The sequence below is a fragment of the Gopherus evgoodei genome, chromosome 2 (genome assembly GCF_007399415.2).
Source record: "Gopherus evgoodei ecotype Sinaloan lineage chromosome 2, rGopEvg1_v1.p, whole genome shotgun sequence".
Taxonomy (NCBI): domain Eukaryota; kingdom Metazoa; phylum Chordata; order Testudines; family Testudinidae; genus Gopherus; species Gopherus evgoodei.
The window spans coordinates 19260474-19279296 of record NC_044323.1 but is presented as its reverse complement, the minus strand read 5'-3'; the positions used below and the strand labels follow the sequence as shown (position 1 = coordinate 19279296).

The 18823-nt window shown below is 42.0% G+C and overlaps 1 protein-coding gene across 1 annotated transcript in view; it reads right to left on the bottom strand.

The window, feature by feature from the left end:
* UBE3C (ubiquitin protein ligase E3C) overlaps window positions 1-18823 on the bottom strand; it is a 191676-nt gene that overhangs the window by 41880 nt on the left and 130973 nt on the right. The window lies entirely within an intron of this gene.

Here is an 18823-nt window from a genome sequence, read left to right as displayed (position 1 = left end):
TTTGATCTAGAAATTGTGACGCTACACAGAACCCCACTAATCCATTTTTTTACTGAGTTGAATTTGAAATGTGATTATACTCTATGTAAACTCCATGCATATTCCAACCTGTGGGTCAGAGAAAATATCCAATGATAGCCATCCTCAAAAAGAGGGAGAAGGGGAAATGTGTGGAGGAAGTGAGAGAAGACTGAAATTTTGCACTGGTGTGGGGGGGGGGGAGGTAGAGAGAAGGAAAAGCATCCAAATGTTATACACTTTTAACATAAAAATAGTTTAAAATGTGCATCTTACATTCAAACCTTCTACTGTTCATCAGCCACATTAGCATTTTTCTCTAGACCACAGTTCAACAATCATGACCTCTGTATTTCCCGCTACACTAATGGAGACAGAATGGGGGAAAGGGCATCAGGAGGCTATTACTGACCGTTTCCCTTTATGCTGTTTGAAAGTTTAGCTATTTCTGTGTTACTCAATTCCTCTGAGATTGCTGTAGTATTTAGAAAAGGAAATAATACGTAAGCAAGGAAAACAATTAAGAGCACTAATCACAGTGATAGCCTAACAAAGGTGTTAAAGAAAAAACTCACAATTGCTTAAACTTTTGAAGGAACATTTTTTGGTTGTCTTGTTAGACTAACCATTAAGAATGCAAGAATAATGAGTTCAAAATCAAAGGATGTATTATACATATAACTATATGATTTATTCAAGGGGTGGAAGTTGAACCCCGCATGTGTGTAGCTGACTTTAAAAGTAAACTAAAAATGTAAATCATTAATTTGCAATGTGTAAGGTCACTGTTTGCCATTCCTGCATTAGTAACAATAAAGCCATTGTAATTCCTTAAATATATCAAAGCTACCTGAATTTAAAATGGAATCCCATCTATGACTCAAAAAATGTAAATGCAGAGGTATAATTTTTTTTTTAAACAAGGCAGGTTTAAACCTTTAAAAGCATTTAATATACAAGGACTAATAAATGATAGCACTAAAAACCATGATCACATCAGCTAAATGGATTATAAATTAAATTTCCATAATGTATGCAACTGAAATACAAATGGAGGCATAAATCAAGGTATTTTCTAAACACAGGTTAATTACACAAATTCAAAAACTGTCTATTTTTTATGCAAAATAATCCACTTAGCATTTTTCATATTGGTCTTAATTCTTGGCAACTAGCAACACTTGCTCCTAGAAGCCTATCAATAACTCTATGTCAAGAAAAAATAGCAATAGGTATATTGAAGAAACTTGTATGTTATTTTTCAAGTGTCTGTCTTTTATGAGTGTTTATTGCCAGAAATTGTGCCAAAATGATCTGAAATAAAAAGGATTAATTATAGTAGAAGCCTTTTAATATAAGTGAGTGCACTAGCGATGCAATTAATGCAAATCGTGATGCTATCAGGAGAATAAATGTGAACAACCATTTCTGTTTGCTGCCAAATAACTTTAGTAATTTACTACATTAAGAATCAATAAAAAAATAATGCTTTTCAAATGCATCACTATCAATCTTCAGGTAGTTCCAAACCGAACATTTATAACAATCTAAAAACTATATAAAACATTTTTAAGCCACCTTGATTGTGCAGGTAGGTGATAACTTTAATTGCAGCTTATGTTAGCCAAGTGATTCTAAATATAAAAAGTAAAGTTCATTTGTAAACAAGGTAAAACAAACAGTTAATATTCTAATTAGTGTAAAAGCTAAGTTTTGGTATTGAATGTCCTAATAAAGTTTTCTCTTTGATAACTTAAGTCACGATCAGCTTCAGTCTTTTCAAAGAGGTGAAGTATAGTATAACAAAGCCAACATTGCACTGAAGTGGACATATGCTCTACTCTGCAGGAATCTGCCTAGATTGTAAACCTTTATCTTTCAAGCACAGACTAAGCCCACGTCCAGACTAACCCGCGGCATCGGCGGGTTAAAATCGATTGCTCGGGGATCGATATATCGCGTCTAGTCTGGACGCGATGTATCGATCCCCGAGCGCGCTTACATCGATTCCGGAACTCCATCAACCCGAACGGAGTTCCGGAATCGATACGGAGAGCCGCGGACATCGATGCCACGCCGTCCAGACTGGTGAGTACCTCGATTTTAGAAATTCGACTTCAGCTATGTTATTCACGTAGCTGAAGTTGCGTATCTAAAATCGATTTTAATACCCTAGTCTGGACGTGGCCTAAGAGCAGCAAACGCCTGAGGGAAGAAATTAGTTTACACTTGAGATGGGATCTGTTCTAACTCCTTCTCTTTGACCACAACTCTGATATCTCCTGTTCATACCCTGGTGCATGAGACCAAGGAACCATAATGGCTGATCCAATTACAAACAAACTCACTCACTCCCTTGCTACTATTACAAGAACTCTAGTCCTTCATTCAGCCAAGCTTCCTTTAGCCCTTAATGGTTGGCTCTTTTAGAATCCATTGGAGGATGACACTAGTGCTTGGGAGGTCATGTGCCCTACTTTCCTATGTTAATTTGCCCTTTAATTTACTCCCTTGCATTGGCTAATTTGTCATTATCTTGTAGACCCAGGAGTTGCACATAATTACAGAAAGGAAATAACCCAAACAGAAAGTCATGAAAGAAGCAAATCTGGCCTAAGACCTGAGAATGAATAGATTATGGGCCTGGTTTTAATAGGTGACAAACATCTTCAAAGACAATGAAAGCTATATAGTGCCTCCCAGGATCAGGTCCAATCTTGCCCCCACTGATTTTAAAAAGGGCAGAAGTGGAAGTGGATCCTTCCTTGGATTGGGAAGACTGCCAGTAAAACTCAGCTCAGGCCACTCATTTATCATTCCTCAAATTTTGAATCCTAGTGCTCAATCCTGCAACCAGATCCCTGCAGGCAAATCCTTGCACTCATCCAAAGCCCCACTGAATCCACCTGCATGGAGACACTGCAGGATAAGGGCCCAAGTCAGCACTTTCCTGGTTGTCAAAAATCAACACACTATAGAAAGAAATGGCCATTCTACATATACACATACAAAGTGTTTTTTTTAATGGAGAAGAGGATAAGATATTTTTCTCAAACACAAAAGGTATCAAATACCTTAAATGTGTAACAAATACATTCAAGCAAATGTTATATAAAACAATAAAAACAATAGCTCTGAGATGTTTACCAATATCATCTCATGAAAAACCAGAACTGATTTTGTACCTGTCCTGTAATTTTAATGACTTTTCTGAAATTTCTGACCATGGGGAAAGCTTTTGTTTGTTGTACCTAGTGTCTTGGATAAATTTCATTACGTTGCTTACATTCTCTCTCATCTACTATTGTATCCATTTAAAGCATTCTCCCTCCTCATCTTCTGTACCTCTATTTTTGGATAGTCTTGCTGGGGTCATTATAATGGTTGCCACACTGCATCACGGAGATCAAATACCATAGCATTATATTATATGCATACTGTAGCAATTTTATAGAAACTGTGTAAATAGTTATGTTCATTTCTATTGAAAAACCATAAAAGTAGTAATAAAAATTTACATTTCTATTATGCTTTTCATCTAAGAATTTTGCAGTTTTACAAATATTAGTGAATTTATCCTCTCAACACCCACCTGAGGTAGGCATTCTGTTATCTATTTTCCATAGCAATGGAAAAATGAGGCACTGAGAATTTAAGCAACTTGCCACAAGTCACAAAAGTCTTTGGTGGAGTGAAATAGTCCTGGGCCTTAACCTAAAGACCATTTTTTCTCCCTTCATAATATTAAATAGTTACATTTAAAAATATAAATAAAAAGTTACCTGAATATATTCAGAACAAATATATATCCAGACTGAAGTGCAAATGGTTACAATATGGGATAGGCAAAGGGGACAATTTGTTTGACTTCTAGACCTTTTATAGCATACCAACATAGATAGAAATGTGTTTGCCTAAACCACATGATATATCATAATACTCAGGTTTTAAAAAAAGGTTTTAAACATATTATTGCTTATGATATTGAAGACAGGAATGGGCAGAGTAAGATAGGGACACGCAAAACTTTTAGAATATTTTTATACTCATTTTTTCTGATGTTTTAGAAGTTTTAAGAGGCTAAAATGAATAAATGACATTTTTCCAGGGTAATCAAAGCTGAGTGTCTCTTGGCAGTTGTAGCCCAATGTCCTGATGTTGAATCTTCCTACTGTAATGTGCTGAGACATTACTGTGGTCAGTTCAAGGCATTTTAGAAACTCAAATGGTGAATTTATTACTTTATGAGTGACACTCAAAGTGGAAAAGTTGAGAGTTGAAATTCTGAGGAACATTTGTGAATGGGCAGGAGACAACAGAATGTCACGGAGACAGCAGAAGAAGATAAGCTAACATGTTTTGAGAATACTGTTTTTATCATGTATCATCAAAACAGTCCCCAGGGCAGGGACTACACCTTTTCTATATTCAGCACAATAGAGAGCACATTCCACACATCCTAAGCCTATGTATATTGTCCATTACCCTACTACTTACGTACTACACAGGCACATTAGATCTGCGTATTATGGTCAGAGGCAGAAAGACAGATATGATGGAAAAGCTCTTCCAAAGGGAAATTCTTGTATTGTGTTCTAATATTGGCCACGCTTTGAGTTGATCTAGTCATTTCAGTGTGCAACAAGTTAATACAGAATGTATAAAGGATTTAGTAGCTTGGAATAACAGAGCTTACATGAATGTTAGAGCAGGCTGATTAAGGATCCAACCCTGCAAAGCAGATACATGCATGTACCCAGGCACCCACACTGAATGTGATGGGACTTCAGTAAAGGGTCTGCTCCAGTGGATTTTTTTTTTTTTTTGCAGGATCGGGGCCCAAATAAGTTCTCACTTATGATTCCCAATACCTTCTGTATGAGGAAAAATGATTTACGATTACTTTACATACTCTCCATTAACCCTTTATAACCCAACCCCACTTAAAAAAAAAACATTGAAATGATAAACTAAAAAACACCTAGAAAGTGAGTGTGGTCTTGAAGGCTCACAAAGGAAATGACTGAATTTGGAAAGACTGGTCTTTAAAAACTACGTTTTTTCCTTCATCAGCCTTCAAGACCCCAGGGATCTAGAGAGTAACCTTCTCTAATTTAGTTATTTGTAAACAATTATTAAATAATACTTAGCACTTTTATAGTGAAATTCATCTTCAAAGCTAATAAAAATGATAGAAAAATAGAGAATCATTAGTACTTTCTCCTACCTTATATTATTTATATTTCATCCTGTTCACAAATCCCTCTTTAAAATAGCCTAATTCTTTGTGGCCTGGTTAAACAAAAGTTAAATGTGAAGACTGACTGCATAAAAAATAATTCACAAAGTGTTTTTTCTTTATCGTGACTCACTGCCCTCTCCTTACTCATTTTATCGTTTTTTCAGAATTAGTATTTTCTCATTTTGAAGCACGGAATCATTTCTTATAGACATGAGCATAACAAAATTTTTTGAAAGTGAGAAAAAGTAGATTAACATATTGCTTTTAACACAATTATGGAAAAAAAAATTATAAAACAAGAATATCAGCTGTGTGTTACTGTTTGGTTGCTGTAACCACTGCCCTTCAGTCTGCATTTCAATTAATGCAATGTATTATATTATTGCAGTATAGAAAGACCCACTTATGTCATTCTAAAATTGGAAAATCTGCTATATAAAATATTTTTCTTTTAAATATTGCTGTACTTTTTTTTGGCCACTACTGCATAGCCCTTCTGCTTCATAAAACATAAGGCTAAGACTTTATAGAACAGGTGCCTAAAGTTGTGCCTTAAATTCATGTTTAGGCACCTAAACAAGTGGCCTAATTTTCAAAAGTATTGAGTATGCAAAAGGTTCATTTTACTTCAATATGCTAATATTTTACTTCTGGAATTCTAAGCAGAAATATGATTTTCAAAGGATATAAAATAAGATGAGATTGGTGGTCTCAAACTAACTCTTGCTAGTTATTCATTAACATCACGAAACCACCACAACATATCACAGCATTACTAAAATCCTCAGCTCTTCAGAGGAGTAAAGTTTTCAGATAAAGCAAAATCATTTGTAAATTGGTATTATCTTTGATTTCTTGCCTGCTGGAAATGTTGAAGGTCAGCAAGTACAAGTTCATAAAAGCTCCAGCCATTTTGGGTAACTGAATATTTCGGTTGTGGAAAGCTTGCTTGTCAAATTTGTTGCAGTCAATGTAAAAATCTGAAATTGATTAGAAGTTTGTGATAAGCAGAGAATGTACTAGTGACTAATATCTTAAAAATCTAGGGATGTTGTTCTTAATTGTATATCACAGAATACATTTCCAATTAAACTATTTGAGAATTTCTGCTATAATGACCTTGAGTCATTTTGATTCATAAATGACGATTCACAAAGAATATTCGTATTACAAGAATAGTGGAGAGCCATTTTTTAAATCACCAAAACAATATACAGCACTTCACATCTACTCACTATCAGGGAGTGTTATAATGAGGACAGGCAAACATCATTCTAACTTACACTATAATTGATAGCTAGAAGTAGTCTAGACATACAAGTCAATCAACCGTTGACTCCACCACTTACCCCTAAGGCCCCCTCCACATGCCATCATAAGGCCCGCTCCCTGGGTAATTACTTCCAGGGTTGAAATTAACATATGACTAAAAACAAGGGGTATTATGTGACTCCTCTAAGAACTCCTCCTGCCACCCTCAACCAACTGGAGTGGATTTCAGCTCTGTAGGACCTCCCTGAGAGTGGGTTTGACCAAGCAGGGCAAGTTCAGGGACAGGGAGACCCATTCAAAAGAGGGGCCTGTGATGCCTCTAAGAACGCCTCCAACCACCTTCTTCCAGTAGGCATGGGTTTCACTCCTTTATGCCCTTCTGGAAGGGAAACATTTATAAATTGGAATAGGCACAGAACGAGGATCTAGGCAGAACCCTTAATCTCTGGAGCTCAACAGTTGGCTGGTTGGCAGTACCACCCCTGAAGCCCCATCGCTGTGTGGAATAAGCCATTTTGTTTCAAGAGCATATTTCTCAGACATCGTGGAAACACTGAGGGGAAAACATGGCCTCTTTCATTACCCCTATGAGAATTACAGAATTCATTTTAGCTCTGAGAGCACTCAGTTGTCTGTGGAGAAAGCACTACTTTAGGAGTAGGGAGCTGTCGAGGAGAGTCTTTGGCCCAACCATTGATGGATACCTCAGAACCAGACTGACTAGCATGATGGCCACCGAGCCATGGAAGAAGGCAACTATGGCTGATTGAAGAAGATGAACAGCAAAGATGTTGTTCAAGTAAACAGACTATAAAAAGTAGCAGTCAAGGATGGAGTGTAGTGGGGTAGGAACTGACCTAGGGTTGCATAAATACAAAAAATAGTGGATTTACAGCTGTTTCTTTTCTGAAAGTCTCGACAGCTCAATGACAACCTTTCTAAAAGATCTGGAGATGCTGTACAGCGCTGCATCAGAGAGCAAAGGTGAATCAGATCCAACTTGTTTTTGCTGAAGATCAAGCCAACTTTTTGAAGTGGACACAAAGTGTTAGGAAGAGGATGGATTTAAGGAAGGCCCTTGCCATAGCACTAACAACCAGTGCCATGCTGAGAGTGTAAACGAGTCAAGCAGTCTACTATAAGCATTTCTGTTTATGCTGTCCTTGATCTTGTCTTTGGGAGCTTTTTGAAGACTGTGAGGGCTGTGTTATAGATGTGCCAGACCAGCGGCATCATAACTAAATAAATTGGACTTCAGAGAATAGAAACAGCATGCTCCAGACCCTGTGTGCTGACCTGTGTTTGTAAAGCTTATTAAACGCCATTATTGCCATAGGTTACGCAATGCCTGTGCTTAACCCAAGAAAATTTAGCAACCAGGGTGACCTTGGTAAATGCGGTGCACAGCGCTTGAGATTCTAACAGTTTAAATAAAATTAAAAACCAAAGGATACCCACTTAGTCCATTATATTGACTGCATGAGCCACAAAAAAATTTACAGAACATTGATTAGGAAAACAACTAACAGTAAGAAATCTAAAAGGATTAAGTTAGAGAATAGTGAGGGGACAAGCACGTGATATAAAATATTATAAAACTTGGTATCTGTAAATAAAAATATCTATTGAAAAGGTCTTTGTGAGTATCTGTGTTTCTGTTACAAGGACTGTGTGGCCCTTAAACAAGATGAAAGTTTTGATGGGGCATCTCAGTTTGTTTTCAAGGGTTGTGTGTCTTTTAAATATAAATAGTTTGTGAAAACTCAGCTATTGCGTCTTTAATAGAAGAAACCTATTTATAGCAAAAAGCTAAAATGCATGTAGTAAAATCCAGGGGAGGAAAAAAGGAAAAACAAGTTTAAAGCAAAAAATATCCTATATTCTGTATAAAACATAGATACTTGAGTACAACGGAGTGAACTCAATACCATCGAACTACAATGGTTTAACTATGACCTATTGAAAAATGGGGTTGTGCGGATCTACTGACTTCGGGTGTAATCACGCACCCATGTTTAATAATATATGGAGATATACTTATCTCATAGAACTGGAAGGGACCCCGAAGGGTCATTGAGTCCAGCCCCCTGCCTTCACTAGCAGGACCAAGTACTGATTTTGCCCCAGATCCTTAAGTGGTCCCCTCAAGGACTGAACTCACAACTGTGGGTTTAGCAGGCCAATGCTCAAACCACTGAGCTATTTCTCCCCCCAAAACCCATGTTTCCTTAATGTTCCATCAGGATTATGCATATTAGGTCTTGCTGGGGTTGGAAAAATTATGAGTAATTAGGTTTGATGGGTATTTACTCAGAGTAAGTGGGGGAGGTAAGTTCTGTTAATATTAAATTAAATAAAACCTCAGAAATTTGTATATTACTATAGGTCAGTCCTTCTAGTAACTCAAAGTCATTTCAAGTTTTAAAATACTATATTTTCAAAAATAAACAATGATTTAACCCAAAAAATGAAATTTTGCAAGGATTCAGAAACCTCCATTATATTTATAAAACAAGAACATGCTGTAAGAACAAACACACATTTAAAAGTTATGAGTATTTGTAGGGTGTTTACTATGGTTGTGCTACATCCATTTTTATTTAAGTACACAGAACTTTAAGCACAAAAGAAACGCGTTTAAAATGAAAAAAATTAAGACATGCATTGAGATCTACAAGGCCCCCAGTCAGGAGAGGATGCAGTAACACTAAGGATTGTTGTGTATGGTGATCTGCTGTTTAATTCTGTAAGATATATCTATAGTGCTCTGTTTTTGATTGAAACAGAAAAATATATTGTAACTAAAAATTAGACTTTTAAGATAATTTAATAAGAGTTTAATTTTTCACCCATAGATCACAAAAGGGAATGTTTAGAGATACTCCTCATGTATCTATTTATTAAGAGTTGTAGTGATCAAAGCACCTGCTAACTACAGACACTGAAGTTTGTTTGAAAAAAGAATTAGGTTGGTATAAAATCATGAACTTTTCTGGAGACTGTCTTTTATAACAGAAACCAGAATGGCTGCTGATGGACTGCAAGACGTTGCTTTTTTTAACTCTGGAAATATATATTATATAATCTTACTCTTTGTACATGCTGTCATTACTAATAATGATACATGTCTTTATTGCAGTGTGATCTGTTTAGTATGGAAAGAGCAATTTCAAGCTGTATTTCACCAGTGCAAAGTACAATCCCATTTTAACTAATACTGGTTGGTTTGTTTTTTAAAGTGGTATTCAACAGGTTGTACATAAGTTTGGTGCATTTGGGGAATACTATTAAAATTTTGATTGTTTTTTAACCCACAGGCCCAAATATACTTGGGGGGGGGGAAATAACCATGTGCTAGCATCCCTTTTCCCTCTGATGGGAAGTAAATGTCTGTAACTGACTTTTAAATGTGTTTTAAAAATAGTTCTTTTAAAAGTTTGGTTTTAATGATAAAATTGTTGTTTGTGATTTAGGGCATATGCAGGAGATAGGAGTGGGTTTTTTAAAAAGGGATTTTGTTGCAAACTTTGTTTTTGGGTGCCTGAGGACAACATGCTTGTATTAAAAATGTCTATGTATTGGAGAACCACTAGGGATAGAAAGAAACCAAAACCTTTGTGTCGGTGTTTGTTTTACAGCCTGAAATGGATTTTCTAAAGCTGACTTGGAGGTTGACACTCACATAGTGTCTGATGCAGAAGACACACCTGATGGTTCTGTTGAGAAACCTCCAAACATTCTGAAAATGTAGGTGCAGACCCCCAAACAGATGTGTATATGGAGTGAGTAAGAAGCTGGCAATGGGTATTATGTAGATTTAAGAATGAGATGTATTCTGAGGAATTCATTTTGTCAATCTTGAATGTAAAAATTCAAGCCAGCAGGTTATTGAAACCATACACAGGGGAATACAGTTAGTTCTTGAAAACATTAATGGTAGGCTAGCCCCAGATGATTTTGTTCAATTATGTTTAGACAGCTGTAATTTAAACAATTCTTTGTTTTCAGAAAGAAGAACTAGGAATGACCTGGGTGCTGAAGATTTCTAATCAGGCTGCTAAACTGCTAAAGAGTAATAGGGTGATACTTGTTGATGGGACCATATGCATCATTGTGACAACTGTAAAAAACATGGATGGGGGTGGCCGTAGAGTTTTAAGTGCTATCCATAATAATCTAATCATCCATAAAAAGAAACTGTATTTAGTTGACTTGACTTACACCAGTACTAATCTGTTTGTTGCACATAGCCTCTTGGCTGTCATGTCCGACAGTAAACCTACAGATGCAGAACTGTTATATGGGTCAAGAAAGTCCCATGAGAAACTGGGGTGGTCAGATCAAAAGATTATGCTCAGCGATCTAGCACTGTTTGAACAGCATTTACAAGTCAATATTCAGGTGTGCTTTAAGTGGAGGAAAGGGGGCGGGGTTTTGTTTTTAAAAGTGAGACACAGTGTATCTCGGGACTTTTTTTAGCCTGCTGTACAATAAGCATTATTACAGAGCTCCGGAGGTAAAAAAGTTGTTTGATGTGAGAAATTATTGAGAGTTCTGTCACAGGCTGTACAGTCACCAACATTTGCAGGTATCTTTGCTGCCTCTGCTTAAGCACAATGTGTGCAGACAGCATGGGCATTCAACTAGGATGCCCTAGCTGTAGATTTTATTGCAGGTACAAAGAGCATTCAGAAAGATGCAGACTCTGCACGAAAAAAATAAGTATGTCTAAAACTTTATGTGATAAGGGTCAGTCTTATGTTGACATGGGGTACAAATGCAAAGCGAGGTGCTGTAAGCAGAGACAAGGTATCACCTCCAGGGATGTAAACAGTCACCTATATTTTATGGATAAACTTAGAAAGCCTGAATTATCAGAAAAATATTTTTCTACAATTTTCAATGCACGCAAGGGACAGCGTTTCATATGCCCAGGTACATTTTTGCTATGCCCCTGAAGCCAGAAAAATCCTGAGAGTTTAAGGGCAGCAAGTGTCTTTTTGCCTTTTTTAAGACTTTTTTTGGAAAAAGCTCCAGGACTACTCATTCACAGTGCACAATTCCAAAGGTTATGGCAAGTACTTCATTGTCAGACAGTTACTGAAGGAAAAGATATTGACAGAACTGATAATATAATGTAGTAAACTGGTGTGAATGTGACACGGTCACAATGACAAATTTATTAATCAGCTGATTTAACACACCATTTTACAGCAGACTGTGAAAAATGGACACTAAGATCCTGGCCTATACGGGGTCTGAGCTGCTTCATTCTTCCCTTCTGTTCTTATCCAAGGTCTGCTCTTGAGATCTGTCTCATGCATGAGCAAAAACAGCTGATGCATGATAGATTTACCCATACAGGGCTACAGATGTGTGGTTCTCAAAGGCCTTGTTGAGCTGTCAAGAGAGTTTCAGAAAAGAAACAGCTGAAAGTCCACTATTTTTTAGATTTATGCAACCCCAGATCAATTCTTACTCATTAAACCCCATCCTTTTTACAGTTATTTACCTGAGCAATGTCTTCGACAGTCATCTTGTTCGACTCTGATGAGCCATGGTTGCCTTCCTCCATGGGTGAATGTTCAGCGGTCATCATGCTCGTCAGTCTGCTTCATGAGCACTTGGGTCTCGGGGTCAGGTTCCAACATATCCATCAACAGCTGGACTAAAGGGCTCCCCTTGACAGCTACCTTGCTCCTCAGAACTGTTGCTGACATAGTGTTTTCTCTGCAGGTGACTGAGCAGCCTTGAAACTAAAACGAATTCCATAATTCTCATGGGAGTAATGAAGGAGGTCATGTTTCCCCTCAGTGTTTCCACCATTTCTGAAAAACACACTCTTGAAACAAGATGGCTTCTTCCACACAGTGATCGGGGTTCAGGGGGTGGTGCTGCCAGCTGGGCAAATGCTGAGCTCCACAGTTTGAAGGTTCTGACCTAGACTCTCGTACTATACCTATTTCTGATTGGTACGTTTCCCTTCCAGGAGGGCTTAAGGGGGTGAAACATTCATGTCAATTGGTAGAGGGCTGTGGGAGGTGTTCTTAGAGAGGTCAAACATCCCTCTTCTGGACAGGTCTCCATGCCCCTGAACTTGCCCTTATTGGTTATACTCACTTTTGGGGAGATCCTACGGGGCTGAAATCGATTCTGATTGGCAAAGAGTGGTGGGAAGAGTTCTTGGAGGAATCACACACAGTCTTTGTTTCTGATCATGTGTCAATCTCGAATCAAAGTAATATCCCAGAGCGCAGTGTAAGGTGGGTGGGGCCTTAGGGGTTGGGATCAATATTTGATTGATGTTGTACCCTAAACTGCTATACCATTTGATTTCCTTGTTATGCATACAAATTCTGCACATTTGAAAAAAACTTGGATGAACTGTAGTTACTAAACTACTACACTGTTAGTGTTCCTAACTGAAATTCCAGTTATCTGCTTTACAGAATTTTCTTGCTTCAGGTTTAAACATAATTTGATAGGAAGTAAAATGAGACAGCAGAAATAAATTTGAAACAAAGTTTTACTTTTATCATCTGAATTACAATCTTTTAAAAATAGTCCAGTTATCTATTATTTCCCTAACCTCTACATATTCTTTATCAAGATAAATCAACATTTATTAATATCAGTAAACCAGTCATTTTAAATAAGAATTCAAATACAATGAAGAATTCATTTCAGTAAATATTCTGAACTTAACTTAAATGGACCAAGGTGTTTCCAACTGTGAAAAAAGATCAGGGTGCCATTACCACATACTTTAACTGTTTATTTATTTCTTGTCCAGGAGCTTGATTTAGAGGCAATAAAATGCAATCAGTACACAAACCAGAAACAGAATAATCTGCTAATGGAACTTTTAATTGATAAGTGACCACTGACATGAGGTAATTCTTTCCATGTAGGGCTGCTTGCAGAGACCTTTGTGCACTTTATCGGTAAACAATCACTAACATAAGCATTAAAGAAAATTTAAATACATTATGACCCAATAAATATCACAATCAATCAATATACCCTTTTCCCTCCTAAAGATTTAGTGTTAAAATACTACATTTTAGTAGCCTTTTAGTGCTGGACATATATTTACAATGTTGGTACTAAGCTGAGTACTTTGTAATCAAAAGATAATTGGTTAAGTAAACCAGCACACAAAGGAATTGTCAGGTTGAATAACCATGCTAGAAAATAAATTCATACTGATGTATGTAAATATTCATAAAGAGGTTGATCAGCTCCTTTAAAATATCTCAGAGTTGCATATTATGCCATAATTAATGGAACATGCAACTTTCAATGGTAAACTCTTATTTGGGGGATTTACTATTTTAACCCTTTTAAACAGATCAGAAAACTTAAAGAAAAAATGATCTGCTAAAAAGAGATATTTTTCTTTTTTGAACAATCTTTTAAACTGCTTACTTTTCCTTTTAAAGTCATTGTAAGGAAGATTCATGTCATTTTTGACCAAACACAAAAGTACTGTAAGTTTAAGCAATATTTGACTCCTTGATTCCATTTTATTGTTTGAAATGATATAAATAATGACTTTGTACAAACAATCGCTTGTTTGTTAGCATACTAATTCCACATGCACCTTTTTGGGAATTAATGCTTGTCAATGGAGCTTGCACTACAAATGAATAATACAGTTGACTGATTTAAGCCAAACCAGAGTAGATCTTTCCTAAATGGACAAAACTAAAGGGAAAAAAAAGACGGTTACTCACCTTTGTAACTGTTGTTCTTCGAGATGTGTTGCTCATATCCATTCCAGTTAGGTGTACGCGCCGCGCGTGCACATTCGTCGGAAAACTTTTACCCTAGCCACTCAGTGGGCCGGCAGGTCGCCCCCTAGAGTGGCGCCACCATGGCGCTCCATATATACTCCTGCCGGCCCACCCGCTCCTCAGTTCCTTCTTGCCGGCTACTCCGACAGTGGGGAAGGAGGGCGGGTGCGGAATGGATATGAGCAACACATCTCGAAGAACAACAGTTACAAAGGTGAGTAACCGTCTTTTCTTCTTCGAGTGATTGCTCATATCCATTCCAGTTAGGTGAATCCCAAGCCTTACAAAGGCGGTGGGGTCGGAGTGAAATATGGCAGAATAAAACTGCCGAGCCAGAGGCTACAGCCTCCCTTGACTGCTGAACCAGGGCATACTGCGAAGCAAAGGTAAGGACCGAGGACCAATGGAGCTTCGCGACAGGTCTCGTGGGTAGAAACACGAGCCAGCAAGGCGGCAGATGAAGCCTGAGCCCTGGTAGAATGCACGGTGATGTGGCTTGGTGAAATATGAGCCAAATCAGAACAAGTGGGGATGTCCGCCATCACCCAAGATGAGATCCTCTGAGAGGAAAACAAGCAAGCCCTCCCTTTGGCCCGCTACCGGGGCAGAGCTGGGGCACCTTAGGAAATGATTCTGTCAGCACAAGATAATGCGAGCACTCCACAGATGTCCAAGGAGTGCAAAGGTTATGCCCATTGCGTTGAGCTGTGGGTAACATGAAAGGCCAAAACACCTTAGGGAGGAAAGCCGGGTGCGGTCACAACTGCACCTTGTCTTTGTGGAACCTTCGTAAGAGCTCTGATCTCAGAGACCCGTCTGGCCAAGACTAAGTTGAGGCCCCAGGGCGGGGCTGGGCGGCGCACCCGAGGGTGCAAGCGCTCCAAGCCCTTGAGGGACCTCGAACCCATAGAGCGTGGGACACTGAACGTCCATCTTAGCCTGCTGGAAGGTAGGGACGGCTGCTGAGCGTATCCTCAGCGATGATACCGCCAGATCCTGCCGCTAAAGGCCAGAGGCAGGCCAGAAAGAGGGGATCGAGACCTCAGCAGAAGCAAGATCGAGCGTACTGCAGCTGTAAAGGAAACGCTTCCACCTGGCTCGGTACGTTGACCAGGTGGAAGGCTGCCTGTCACCCCAACTCAGGTACGCAGGAGCCACCGTGAGGCGAAGAGGCTGCAGGTCCGAGTGACGAAGCCTGTCATTGCCCTGAGTGATGAGGTCTGGGCTGACAGGCCGAGCAACGTGGTATGTCAGTGCTGCCTGGACCACTCTGGAGTGATCATGACGACGCACGCTCCGCCCCTGCGGAATTTGAGCAGGACGTAACGAACCAGTGGGAACCGCGGGAAGGCATAATGCAGTTGGCCGTTCCACGGTATCAGGAATGCGTCCAAGATCGATTCCGAGGAGAGACCTTGGAAGGAGCAGGACACCTGGCATTTCCTGCACTCGCGGTGAGCGAACAGGTCTGTGTGAGGAACCATTTCCACTTCCGGAAAGCGGGACGCCTCACATGGGGCAGAGTGATGACTCGTAAGACAGGAAAGACCTGCTGAGTCAAAGAGATAAGACGTTCCGAACGCCTGGGAGAAAGGACGTCGCCAGCTCCATCGAGCGGGCCATGCAAAAGACCCGGAAATGGATGGCCTCCTGACAAAAAAGGGGGGAGGACTATGTCCCCCCTGAATGCTTATGAAGCACCTGGCCACTGTGTTGGCTGTAAACACCGAGATACAACGGCCTCGCAGCTGCCGCTGGAACCCCTGGCACGCCAGGCGGACTACTCTGATTTTTGGGGCATTAATGAGGAATGCCAGCTCTCTAGAAGACCGAAGGCCTTAAGCTCGGAGGTGACCATGAGCACTCGAGCAGAGAGATGATGCGTCCGCCGTCAGGGGCAGTGAGGGCTGGGGCGGATGAAACCGCATCCTGTCCACACCAAGGAGGGGGTTAGCCACCACTCTAGGGAGCCTAAGGCGTTCGAGGGAACGGTGACCACCATGACCATTGGCTCCCTGTCCAAGCGGTACGCCGAGGTGGGCCAGACTTGGAGAGGACGGAGGCGGAGCTTGGCGTGTTTGGTTACAAACTTGCAGGCAACCATGGACCCAGGAGACTGAGACAAGAACGAGCTGAGGTCGTTGGGAAAGCCTTCAGACCTCAGATGATTGATGCCATCGCCTAAAACCGCAGTTGCGATAAGCAGGCTCCGGCTAGGTAGGAGACCAAGATAGCCCCTAGGAAGCCCAACCTCTGCGTGGGAACCAGAGTGGATTGCTCTATAGTAATCATCAGGCCTTGATCTGTGAATAAGACCGTGACGATGCCCACGGCTGAGTGGGTTGTGTGTCAGAGTCTCCTCGGATAAGCGAATCGTCCCAATACGGAAAAACGCATATCCGACATAGCTACGGTAGGCGGCGACTATGGCCGTAAACCGGGAGTATTCACCGCTGGCTATAAAGCGGAGGCATCTCCCATGCGGAGGGAAGATGGCATTGCAAAAGTACGCGTCCTTCCTATCCAGGGCGGCATAGTAGCCCCCCGGAGGCAAGGATGGAATAATGGCTCCCAGGGATACCATGCAGAACTTCAACCTTATCCCAAACCGGTTGAGTCCATGCAGGACCAGGAAGGTCTGACCTGTGGTCGAGTGGGGGACTAGGGCATAACGGGAGTAAAACCGCTAGCCCCTTTTGTCCGCTGAAGGGGGACAGGGCTGGAGCAATTTTAAGGTGGTACCTATGCTCCATCGTGCGCAGGACCCAGCGACCTAAAAGCAACTGGGGCCATGCCAGGAGAAAGCGGGATCAGGATCCCGTCCTGCGACTGGTACACCGCCCTCCGGTGAACCTTGGAAGGTCCGTCTTTGGTCCCAGTGGTAATTGCGAGGGACCTCGACTTTGGCTTTTTAGGGGGCCTGACGTTTGTCTGCGACCACCTTGGCCTTGCCGTTCTCCAGAGTTCTGCCTCTGGCTAGGCACAGAGTATGGCGGCTGGGGCCATAAAGGCCTGCGTTTGGTCGCAGGCGTATACATGCTGAGACGCATTAGGACCCTATTGTCCAGCAGGCTTCGCAGTCTGGGGCTGTCTCTGCCGCGAAGATGCCTTTACCAACAAAGGGTAAATCCTTTCCCCCGTCCTCCAAGACGGCAGCGAACTCTAGGTGGGAGGTTCGAGGGAGAAACTCCTCCACCCAGGTGCTATAAGTATCGCAGCTAAGCAAGGCTTGTTGCTTCGCACCCCAGAGGTGCGGGGCCCCTGCAGAGTACACCTTGCATTCGCCAAGGCTCTTTCCGCTTCGGGGCTGGCGCCCGCTGGCCATGATATCAGGATCGTGGTCCTGAGCATAAAATCCGCGCATATGGGGTGACACGGATGCGTGTCCGGACGGCCATGGAGGTACTAAAAGAGGGCACGGGCCGAGTCCCTGACTCACTCGGACCTTGCCCAACTCGGCACCGGGGACCGGCATCGGGAGGCGTATCGGTACCTGGAACGAGATCCAGACCCGCAACCAGAACGGTGTCGGGAGGTCGACCGAGATCTCGAGGCTCGGAGAAGAGCTACAGGAGTCAAGGTACCTGCCCCGGTGCCAGATGTCGGAACGGTGCCGATAGCGGGTCGGCGAACGGGATACCGACCGGTGCAGTGAGTGTGACCCGTACCGAGGAAAACAGTACCGGGACTGCCAGTGGTGTCCGGTGTGCCGACAGGACTTGGCGCGTCTGCGGGACCGTGATCATAGACGGTGCCGCTCTGCTGTACTGACAGGGGACAGTCCCTTAAAGAGACTGTATTACCCGTACCGGCGGTGCCCGGGTCAGGCAGCACTGACTCCGTCATGGCACTGAGAGCCCTCGCCGTTGGTAACATCTCCGGCGCGCAGGGAACAGCAGGCTCAACCACAGTGCGTACTGGGGAGCTGTCAGGCACCGGATTCGACGGCCCTCGTGGGGCCGGGATCCATGGTACCGAGGTCATCAGAGCTTCGGTAGGTGCCGGTGCCGGGAGAACCGAGTTAGATAAGCCGTCTGGCTAGGGTGCCGTCAGCACTGAAGCAGCGGGAGTAATACGCTCAACCACGGCGCGTGCCGGGGAGCCGTCGGACACCGGATTCTACGGCCCTTGCGGGACCGGGATCGACGGTGCCGAAGCAGGTGTCGGTGCCGGGCGATCCGACTTAGACTAGCCCTCTGGCCGCGGTGCCGTGGGCACGGAAGCAGCCGGAGAAGTAGCTCGACCACGGCGCGCGCCGGGGAGCTGTCAGGCACCGGATACTATGGCCCTTGCGGGACCGGGATCGACGGTGCCGACGTCATCGGTGCCGCAGCAGGTGTCGGTGCCGGGCGATCCGACGTAGATGAGCTCTGGCTGCGGTGCCGTTGGCACGGAAGCAGCCGGAGCAATACGCTCAACCACGGCGCGTGCCGGGGAGCCGTCAGGCACCGGATACTATGGCCCTTGCGGGACCGGGATCGACGGTGCCGACGTC